The sequence below is a fragment of the Leuciscus leuciscus genome, assembly GCF_965113295.1.
Source record: "Leuciscus leuciscus genome assembly, chromosome: 8".
Lineage (NCBI taxonomy): Eukaryota > Metazoa > Chordata > Actinopteri > Cypriniformes > Leuciscidae > Leuciscus > Leuciscus leuciscus.
In genome coordinates, this window is record NC_138732.1 from 44424939 (window position 1) to 44437585 (window position 12647).

Sequence of the window (12647 nt, forward strand, 5' to 3'; positions counted from 1 at the left end):
ATATTACTGCATATGTTGCATTTTACTTCTGAATATTTTCAAGGTTGATACATTTAAACTATATACTTTTGTGTAGTTTATTGTAAAACAATGCATCATATTGTAAAATAATTTTGTAGTGTTGCTGTCCTGTGTGGGAAAATCACTTCGAGTATTAACGATGTAGTTCCTTACATATTCCTTTATTTTGAAAATTAAACTAACAAAATGTAGGCCTATTGTCACAATATTAACAAATTGTTGCTAACTACAGCACCGTCCCATTTCAAAGAGCGCATCTGAAGCGCTCGGACCGGTCTAGCCTACGGAGGATTGTTCTTGTCGCCTAGCAACAGTGACTGACAGCTGCCGATGACGAGTGGGAGTAACATTCGCACTGGACTTTTTATATTCAACTGAGTTTTATATTCAAATAGGGTTGAAAACCTGTGTAAATATATTTACCATGGTCCATTTATGTGCATAATAAAAAGAATACACTAGCCTACAAAATCGCATCAAGTAATATATAAATGAACATTTGAATCTTCGGCTAAGTCGAAAGTAGGCCTACATGACCTGGTCCTCCAGTAAAATATAAAACATAAAAATGACAATAGCCAATTCTGGCTCCATAGCTGTTTACTTAATTATATCAAATGAATTGTCAGGATGGCAGCATACTCTCGCACCGTTGCTTGGCGCCTGGAGCGGTAATCGGGAACACCTGGCTGCACAATTAGGAAATCCTACGAAGGCTACATGCTGTGTCGTTCGGAGGACGCATAGGCTGCATCGTTTGAAGTCCGCAGCCTTCGAAGGATGCAGTCTTCACATTGGGACACAGCTACTGAGTGAGCACAGCTGGCCACTCCCCCTCTCACACTGACACTGAGTGAGCACAGCTGGCCCCTCCCCCTCTCACACTGACACTGAGTGAGCACAGCTGGCCCCTCCCCCTCTCACACTGACACTGAGTGAGTACAGCTGGCCACTCCCCCTCTCACACACACACTGAGTGAGCACAGCTGGCCCCTCCCCCTCTCACACTCAGTGAGCACAGCTGGCCACTCCCCCTCTCACACTGACACTGAGTGAGCACAGCTGGCCCCTCCCCCTCTCACACTGACACTGAGTGAGCACAGCTGGCCCCTCCCCCTCTCACACTGACACTGAGTGAGCACAGCTGGCCCCTCCCCCTCTCACACTGACACTGAGTGAGCACAGCTGGCCACTCCCCCTCTCACACTGACACTGAGTGAGCACAGCTGGCCCCTCCCCCTCTCACACTGACACTGAGTGAGCACAGCTGGCCCCTCCCCCTCTCACACTGACACTGAGTGAGCCCAGCACAGGCCACTCCCCCTCTCACACTGACACTGAGTGAGCACAGCTGGCCCCTCCCCCTCTCACACACACACTAGGTGTGTTCGACATCGGCTGCGGCTGGATGTAACCGATCGGCGAGAGTAGCCGCGTGCAGGCGGGGAGGAGCTGCAAACGGAGACGTGAAGTCGGACACTTTCTGGTTCCCGTAGTGACCGCTCACGTGGTGTTTGCATACTTTACCACAGCTGCAGTGAAATAAATGCAATATTTGCCAAATAATACACAGATGTTTCATTTCATGAGACATGTTCATTCAATACTTTATGTACTGCTTCATACAGCGTCTGTTTGAACAAGAATAAAGTTCAACATAAGCAACTATCAATGAAGTGGAGTCTACGTTTTTTAAGCAGTTTTAATTTGATAAACATGACACAATATAACATGACAACGACATGAAAAGAGTGTTCACTGTTATAATAAACTGATTTGAGAGCATTAGAGGAACTAAAGGTGTTCGAATAAACACGAAACACACGTGATCGTTGTCATGCGGTGAATCCGGCCAATCGTGGAACAGCTGTGTCGTCATCAGCCCTCCTGCAGCCCAGTGCAGCCGCTCTTGAGAAGCTGCGCTGGCTGAGTTCTCCGGCTACTCTCGAAACGCTCTCGCGGTACTTTGATGCCATACGTCACAGTCACGTGGCGTCGGCGCTGTATCAAGTCGGACAAAATTTCTAACCGGCATGCACTGCTTCAAGTCAGCCGCCGATCGTTCTGCGCAGAGCTGCATGAAGTCGAACAAGCCCACTGAGTGAGCACAGCTGGCCCCTCCCCCTCTCACACTGACACTGAGTGAGTACAGCTGGCCACTCCCCCTCTCACACTGACACTGAGTGAGCACAGCTGGCCACTCCCCCTCTCACACTGACACTGAGTGAGCACAGCTGGCCCCTCCCCCTCTCACACTGACACTGAGTGAGCACAGCTGGCCCCTCCCCCTCTCACACTGACACTGAGTGAGCCCAGCACAGGCCACTCCCCCTCTCACACTGACACTGAGTGAGCACAGCTGGCCCCTCCCCCTCTCACACACACACTGAGTGAGCACAGCTGGCCCCTCCCCCTCTCACACTGACACTGAGTGAGCACAGCACAGGCCACTCCCCCTCTCACACTGACACTGAGTGAGCACAGCTGGCCCCTCCCCCTCTCACACACACACTGAGTGAGCACAGCACAGGCCACTCCCCCTCTCACACACACACTGAGTGAGCACAGCTGGCCACTCCCCCTCTCACACACACACTGAGTGAGCACAGCTGGCCACTCCCCCTCTCACACTGACACTGAGTGAGCACAGCTGGCCACTCCTCCTCTCACACACACAGAGTGAGCACAGCTAGCCACTCCCCCTCTCACACACACACTGAGTGAGCACAGCTGGCCACTCCTCCTCTCACACACACACTGAGTGAACACAGCTGGCCACTCCCCCTCTCACACTGACACTGAGTGAGCACAGCTGGCCCCTCCCCCTCTCACACACACACATTGAGTGAGCACAGCTGGCCCCTCCCCCTCTCACACACACACACTGAGTGAGCACAGCTGGCCACTCCCCCTCTCACACACACACTGAGTGAGCACAGCTGGCCCCTCCCCCTCTCACACTGACACTGAGTGAGCACAGCTGGCCCCTCCCCCTCTCACACACACACATTGAGTGAGCACAGCTGGCCCCTCCCCCTCTCACACACACACTGAGTGAGCACAGCTGGCCACTCCCCCTCTCACACACACACACACTGAGTGAGCACAGCTGGCCACTCCCCCTCTCACACACACACTGAGTGAGCTTTACACAAACTTTACTTTATACACACACTGGATCACTGGATTTCATAGCTTTGTACGATAAAATCCTTCTTTGCTAGACCTAATAATTTTTTGGTATATAATCATATCAATTTCAAAAAGTAGAATAAAAAAAGTAGCATTAAAAAGTTTATTTTAACTAATAGTCTAATTTTCTACCATATACAATCGAATACAATTAGCAGCTAACTAACAACAACTTGCTTTGCACTTTTCTTTCTGTTTTCACCTCACTCCAGTAAAAGATTGTTTTGGTAATTGCTCTACACATTGTCATATAAATAACCTGAAAATACAGTAGTTTAAGGTTAAATCTTGCTAACCACTCTTACTAAAAAAATGGGGTAAGCACACTAACATTCTCATTTTAAGAGATGTTAAATGTGGTTTGATTTGTTTACATTAGTTAATGTATTAGGCTAACTAACATGAACCATGAGCAATACATTTGTTACTGTATTTATTCATCTTTGTTAATCTTAAAGAAACAAACAATGAACAGCTGTATTTTTATTATGTTACTTCACAGTGCATTAGGCTAACTAATGTTAACAAACACAACTTATGTTGTGTTTAAATAATGTAGGCTACTAGTAAATGGTGAAATTAACATTTACCTTTAATTAACATGGACCCGTATTGTAAAGTGTTACCGATTTGTCATACACCGGTTCAGTGTTGGACAGATCAGCTGTTTTAACCCTTCATTAAAGTGAATCGGTTCAGGGGAGTCACGATCACACGCGTTGTGCGATTATCTCTGCAGTTTAGGACATCGCACAATATTTGAGTCACAGAAAACATTTCATCACTCGATAGGTTTGTTTTGTTTATTGAAAGTGTTTTTATGTCAGCTGAATGTGCGGAACGCTTTTCAGAGAAGATAAGGCAACGTAAAAACGTTTTATTTTAGCACAATTCACACCCAGCGGTAATTCAGGAAAAAAATATCTGAATGCTCCACGTGAAACTTCGGTCTTCCGATCTTTTACCATCTTGTCAATTCTCAATTGATTTTGATTAATATGCGCGAGGGAGCGAGAGAGAGCCAGACAGTTTGAAGACGGTGAGAGGGCTCTCTCTCTCTCTCTCTCTCTCTCTCTCTCTCTCTCTCTCGTTCTCTCTCTCTCTCTCTCTCTCTCTCGTTCTCTCTCTCTCTCTCTCTGCTCATTCTCTCAGTAGCATGCGCCCTATCGCAAGCGCAGCAATCATCTTGATCACTCACTGATCAAATAAGGCTTTGGCAAGACAAAAATTCGCTTTGGCGGAAAATTTTGAATGCAGGAAAAACCCTGACCAAATAGGCCACGCTTCCAGGGATGATCTCGTTTTCATGGAGACAGACGCACGCTGTGTGTACAGAGGGGTGCGTGTGTGTGTGTAAGCGTAATTTTTTTTTATAACGAAACGCAAAATGTGGCGGCCGGTGTTGATTCTGTAGCGCACCGCCACAAATTAGTCTATGTGTGGGAAACACTGAAAGTAATTAAGCAAAATGAGTGTTTCGGATATTGAGAGATGCTACAATGTCAAAGCAAAATGTGGTGTGTGTGTGTTAGGGATTACCGATACAGATGCTGATGATGAAATCGCTGAAACCCTTAGAGAACATGGAGTTGTGGTGAAAGTAGTTAGAGTAGCCCCCAGTACTGTACAGTCAGGGCCGTCTACTGTAATAGTAGAGTTTGAGACACACAATCCTGTTGCACTCATGGAGCCTGATTTCCCATTAGAGATTATCCCTCTGAGGTCGAGAAACGCGCCGACGCGTTTTGCTGGATTTTTTTCACATAGCAGCAACATAAACTTAAATTACTCCGTCATTTATGGTTATACAGAAAAAAGAAATATAAAAAAATAATCTGTGATATTTCTACTTTTGTATGTGTCCACTTACAATCAAATCAAAACATTGTGCTTTTGTAAAATAAAGAAAATAAACAGGGTGTGCGTTCTGCCTCTCCGTCGCGGTGAACTTTTTTTTCTTGAGCACGTCTATAAACTGAATCAAAACTCAGCGAATACTTCTCACACATTTATGAGCCATATACCTTTATACACATTTAAGTGTGTACTTTTAAATGATCGGATTCAAACTGAAAACAAATATTCTCTGTTTAAGTAATTTGTATAAAACCAACAGGATGTCCAGCTTCTCAAACGCTTGCTAATTACTTTTTAATTCGACCACGCCCACTCACGCAAAAGTGATTCACATGCAAATCTCCACATGGGACGCGAACGCCCTCGTTACCTCAAACACAAAACACCAAAACACTTCACAAGTCTCTGGCTGAGTCCCAATTCGCCTACTTATACTACGACCTAAAAGTATGTACTTTTTTTGTGATGAAAAAGTACATACTTTTGAGTGTGTAGCAAAAGAGTACATGCACGTTCTGGGACATACTTCGATGACGTCATGCAACGTAAACGAGAACGTGGTTGCCTAGTTACGCACACCGCGACTGTTAACAAAACATTTAACATTTCATTCATTCTTATATATCCAATATAATTTTATTTACTTTTCCCATCTTTTTTTCCACAATACATTTGCAATGTGTTTACCAAATTGAGGAGTGAAGCAGGGCGTCGTCGTAGATCAACCAAACACAGGTCGTGTGTGAGGCGGCTGGTTCTGACGGTCATGTGCAAATGTGTGTAACGAAAGCTACTTATTTTCTGAGTTAAAATATTTAAAGTTTATAGTGTAACTATTGTTTAACGTATTTTATACTTAATCTTATACTTATGTATAATACTTAAAAATACCCTGATGAAAATGAACCATGCTTTTACTATAGTAAAAGTGTAGTAACCATGTTTCTTTGGTTGGACTGATAAAGTTAACATTTGTACAGCCACAGTATTACTACAAATAAGTCAGACAGAAACATCAAAAGAAATACATAAAAAAGACACTTGCATGACACTGTACTAGAGCCTTTTTATTTATTGTTTTGTAGCCTGCAATGAGGCGCTCAGTATCTTCATCGGACCCTACAAGATTTAGTACTTTTTTGGCACAACATAAACCCATTAATATTACGAGACGACAAAATATAACTTTAATTAGGGTTAAACATTTGAATTCTTACACTTAAAAACTGAGGGCGCATCTCCGTTGCTGCATCCGACTGCCATGTTTACATCACCATCATCACCACAAAGCTCCTCCCTCCCGCACGCAATGGGTTGTGGGCAATATTAGCCGTTAGAGTGTGCATTGATCTGCACTTCGAATTCTAACCGGAAATAGTAGACCATCCGGGTATCTTTGGAATACTCATTTCAACATACTACGATTTGGGACGTACTAATTCTAGTTTCGCATACTATTTAGGACGGATAGTATGCGAATTGGGACTCAGCATCTGCTTTTCGTCGAGTTTGGAAGACACGCTGTGAGCTTACATGGATTTACCTCAGAAGAAGAAGAACGCGATTTGAAGACAAGAAAGATGTAAGGTAAGAAATTCGTACTTATTAGTTTATGGTATTGTTGCATAAACTTCACATTGCAGTTGAACTGTTGCTAGATATATGGTGAATATTATACTATTTAGACCCGTGTTTACTGTTAAATACTGTTTGTGGATATCTGCTCAAACATAGATATGTATAACCATAATGTTTAATATTTTGGAGCGCGATGGCGTTTGAATGTATCACATTTTGGAGCGCGCTGTGGGTTTGAATGTACAGTATCATATTTTGGAGCGCGATTGCGTTTGAAAGGAAAAATGCACCAAACATTAGGCTTTATGTTTTTACTATTATCTCATTTCATATCATCATAACGAATGGAAACATTTGAAGTAACATATGATAATCAATATATTTTTCTCTAGCGTAGTTGTTCTTGAAATCTTTTGGAAGATTTAATTTATTGTTATTATTATTTTATGCAGCACTGCGTAGCCTATGCCTACAAGGCCTATATTCATGTTCATTATATATTGTTGGAAACGTGTGTGTGTGTGTGTGTATTCTGTGAATTTTAAAAAGAAATTTTAACTAGAAAAATCTAAAATCTATTCCCAAAATCGTGCAGCCCTATAGTTTCTCTTGATATCAGTATGTTCACAGTTTTTTTCTTTTTTTTTTTCTTTCAGGGACCAGATGCAACTGAGTCCTGCTGACTTCAACATTCACATGAGTCTCTGTACATGAACATGGTAAAGTGAAAATCAAACACCTTGGAAATGAAAGGTATGTTTTTAGGAATGGCACAAAGGTCTCTGTCTTTGGATCATTGTTTTCAATGTGCTCTTTTGTCATTTGTATTTTTGGATTGTGTTGTGTTGTAAATAAATCCAAACAATCTAAAAGCCATTCTTTTTTAAATCTCCTCATTCTTTGTGCAAGGTTGCTCTGAATGACAGGGCCTGATCGCTCCTAATAGGGCAGTTAGGGGAGTGTCTTTGTCTTTCTCAGGTGTTAAAACCTTACATATTCATGAGATGATCACGCCTCTTCGCATATGGCTTTGTCACACAAAACACATCTTAGAAATTTTAAATCAATATATTGTCTTATCTGAATGAGCAGTCAGGGTGATTTTCACATAGTTTTGGAGCAAATATTCTAGGCTATGTCATACAATTTTCAAAAGTCTTGTGAAGAAATAATCAGTATGGGTTTCATGGCCTTATTTCAGTGAGAATTTTTTTTTGTATTTTCACAAACCACGCATAAATGTCATTATCTCAAAACTACAAACTTTTACATACATGCTGCTGATATATTATTGTAGCAGAGTTTGTGCTGAATACAGTGTAATTAGACTTTAGCCATGAAAATGTCACAAGTAACAGAAAAAAACACAAATGTCAGAGCATGTCAGAACACCTCCAGAGCCCAGAAAACAGCTCAGACCTCAGAGGGTTAAAAATGTGCAAAACCCCACAGTTATCTGGCATTGAGATAGTGTCAAAGTGTTAGCCCCACTCACTAAACAGTCTCATGTCCAAGCTGAACATTCTTCCCTGGACGTCATTGACAGTGGTGATGATGCTGATTCAGATGTAACATCTTCTGGCCACAGCACCTCCTTCTTGCAAAGACACAAACATAAATTGCAATCTAAAAGATCAAAAATTAAGTTCAGACAGAAATTCTGATCCAGTAGTGAGGAAAAAGACTCCAAAGTCAGCATTGAATGCACTTACTTGTGATGATTTAAACCCACCTGAGGTGCAACCAAGCGGCAACATTCTAATCTGAAAAATGAAGCCTACCCAGAAGTGCGAAAAACTGCAATACATCGAAAATCCGCTAGGGGCAGGTCCCAAAAGGGAGCAAATGTCCATATTAAAATGTCAGTTTTCACAGCATAAATTCATGTTTTTACAGGTTGGTCCCATGGACTTTTATTGTTTTTTTCGATAGGTTCCGAGTGCCTGACAACTGTGAGGGGGGTGAATTTTTTTCTAACTCGTTAGTTTAGATCGTATTTAGATATAAAATGTATGACAAATAAGGGCGCGATTGACAGCTTGATTGACAGCTGACAACGAGCATAGGCTGCGCCGAGTGGAATTCCTGAAATTTGACGTCTCGGCCATGATCTGACACAACACATCATACCTGTAAGTCATCCTTTCTGAACATTTGTATTGAAATATGGCGCCGCCCATACCCCCCATAAACGGCCTCAAAACCGTTCTTCAGAAAGTCTATGGGTGACGTCACAGACGCTTTGTCCATATTTTTTACAGTCTATGGGTGCAACGCATAGTTGTCGAACACGTCATTATAAATTACGCTTCTGCAGTGTAGGCACATTCACAATGGCTGCGTTCCTTCTCTGGCCGAGTTCCTAAACCCCCAGGTGAGGCTGACTTTGACACATGGTGTCTCCATGTTGACCTTTTGCTTCAAGATTCTCTCCCTCCAGATGTTCAGCGGAGGAGGATCTTGCAAAGTCTCTCACCACCAGCCTTTGATGTGGTCAAGCAACTTGGTTCCACTGCCCCTCCACGGGATTATGTGAAACTTCTCGACTCTGCTTATGGGCTGGTGGAGGATGGCGATGAGATCTTTGCCAGGTTTCTGAACACTCATCAGGACACGGGTGAAAAAGCTTCTAACTACTTGCAGAGACTGCAGACCATCCTTAGCACTGCTGTCAGGCGGGACGGAGTAAAGCAGTCCTCCGCACATCAGCACTTACTGAAACCTGTTCAGCGTGGGTGTTGGGATCATTCCCTGATACTTGCCCTTCAGCTTGAGTCTAAGACGAGGACACCACCTGACTTTGCTGAGCTGTTGTTAATGCTCAGAACTGAAGAGGACAGAAGAACTGCAAAACTTGATAGGATGCAGTGACACATAGGTGGTTCAAAGCATAAGGTTACGTATTAACATACACCTTCTGTCAAAATGATGATTTATGGCTCCAGGGTTATGAATCCATGTCACTCATGATTGACAGGGAATCCATGTCTCAAGAAATCAGTGTTTTTGATTTACAGGGCCGAACTGACTGACATGTATATGCCAGAGGGGTATTGCACAAAAGCAAGATAAGGGATTAAGCTGGGATTTTCCAGTTATCCTGTCTGAATTTAGCCCTGACTCGGTTGCATGAAGGGAGGCTAAATTAATCTACATTAAGTTACTATGGAGATTTACACTTTGCAGCAAGCCTGCTCCGGAGCAGGCTAACAACCAGGCTAAGATTAATCCTAGTGATTTATCGGCTAGTTCCTCCCTAAATCCTTCTAGATATTAATGTGTTTTAGTCACTTCATGGTCCTGCATTAAAATACTAGATATACTGTCATTCATCTAAGTATGCGTACTGTTATTTTAGTTATTATTGAAAACTGCTGTTCATTTCACTGTCAGAGGTTTGATGAATATATATATTATTCGAGATTTAAAGCGTTTATTGTCATACACCCAGTGAGGAAAGCAGATTTTCCTGAGCAATTATTACTTTGCTGTCCACAATGAATGCCAACACAGTGCAAAATAACTATACTATACAATATGAGAAATAGAATATAGACTATGTATATCTATATATGCAAGTATAGAGTAGAAATGTACTGTTGAATACATAACCCTTCTCAACAGCTTTTAACAGCTCAATAGTAACCCAACACCCATGGATGGATCTTTCCTCATCTGTGTGCATGCATGGCTGTGTCTGGTTCTGTGTTCAGCACAGGCCCTACAAAGTGGAAACATTAACTTGCCCCCAGTCCTAAAAGGCAGTACAGGGTGAAGCAGCTTCCATGGTGGCAGGACAGTAGCCTTGACCAGGCTGTAATAATCTTCAAGGTTTTGAAGATCCTTGTATATTATTTCAGAATGACCAATTGGGTAGCATTTTCGAGCCTGACAGAAGGGATATAGTGAAGTAAAGTCAACGTACCTAATGCGCTCGCATTATACATTGCGACATCGCACTGTGCAGTATTGCATACCTTGAGCCAATTTTTTATGCATCTTGTAGCTGAGATAAAACTCACCCTGCAATAAAGCAATAAAACGCACCCTGGACAGAAGATCGCAAAGAAAGAGCACAGGACATTGTCTTGTCCAAACTTATCTCCTTGTTTATATATGCATCCCCCCTCTCCCTCCTCAAGTCACTAAAAGTTCACTGAGATATATCTATATATCACATATGAGGTATCTTGTGAATCTATTGTTTTTCCTTTTCATGTTTGAAATCATTTTAAATGTCTCAGTGCGATTGTTAAAATGGTCTTAATTTCATTGCAGTCATTGGTATTATGAGAAAGATTGTAAGCTTAGGAGAACTCTGTTCTCCTCTTTGGGTGGTGTCTCTTCAAGATATCTCCCCTCTCCCCCGAAACCAGGCGTTAACCCCCGGGGCACATGAATTGACCCAAAACAAACTAAAAAAAATATTGGTATAACCCTTTTGTTCTGGTCTGGGTGTTTAAGGCTAGGTGACAGAGCAGTCTTTGGGAACCTGTAACCAGGGAAAATGCAGTGCTGTGTCAGTGTTTTCTCAAGTCTTACACTCGTAACACACTCACACACCACTGTGTGTCTCTGTCAGGAATGCATTGCTTACTTTTAGAGTCATCTTTGAGTAATTGATGTCATGTATTTATTATTTCTGAATGGGCTTTTAATCACTTGTGTAATTGGCGTGATACATTTTACCTGACAAATAAATTTTACATCTTGATTTATTCTGCATTATTCTGAAATCATTATTCCTAGTAGATTAATGTGCAGTCTGGTGTTCCCGCAAAGCTACTCCAGGATAGATCAAACCGAAGGCACTAATGAATGGAGCATGGGGCACCTCATTAACCCTCTGGGGTCTGATGTGTTTTTGGGGCCCTTGGGATGTTTTGACATGCCCTGACATTTGTGCTTTTTTCAGTTATTTATAAACATGTTAATGGCAAAGGTGTAAATTCACTCTATATAGCACAAACAGGGCTAGCATAATATGTGAGGAACATGTATGTAGATGTTTGTATTTTTAAGAGAATAATGTTTATGCGTGGTTATTGAAAAAAATAAAAATGAAAGTTGCTGAAATAAGACCACAAAACTCATACTAAATATGCGTCAATAAGACTTTTGACTAATTGATGTTGTCGCTTCGAGTTCTGGCTTCAAAATTATGTGAAAATAGTCTTGCTTTATCGTTCACAATAAAACAATACATTGATTTAAATTGTGTAAAACAGGTTTTGCTTGGAAAGCCAATATGCGAGGGGGGCGTGAAGGAGGAGTGGTTTACACCTGAGAATACAATGTCCCACCCACTCTGCATAATTAGCCATTCATTCAGGTGTGACACTGACTGAGCCACAATGCAAGGACAAAAGATATATTTAGAAGAAGACTTATATTGACCATTTAAGATTTTGCTTACATCTATCTTGTAAATATGTTTTGCTATTTTATTAAAAAGGTTACAATTACAACAATAATTACAATTTCAACAATATTTCAAGTGTACTCTTTCTTTGTAAAAAAAATTATTATAGCCCTACATTTTATCATATGTATTCATTAGTTTGAATATAGCCAACATTGGAACAGCTAACATCTTAGTTGATGACTTTATTTTTGACAAAAATAGTATTATATATATATATATACACTACTGGTCAAAAGTTTTAGATCGGTAAGATTTTTTATGTTTTTAAAAGAAGTCTCTTCTGCTCACCAAGGCTGCATTTATTTGATAAAAAAACAATAAAACAAAACAGTATTATTGTGAAATATTATGACAATTTAAAATGACTGTTTTCTATTTTAATATATTTTAAAGTGTATTTTATTCCTGTGATCAAAGCTGAATTTTCAGCATCATTACTCCAGTCTTCAGTGTCACATGATCCTTCACAAATCATTCTGATATGATGATTTGATGCTCAAAAAACATTCATTATTATTTTCAATGTTGAAAACAGTTGTGTACAATTTTTTTTCAAAATTCTTTGATGAATAGA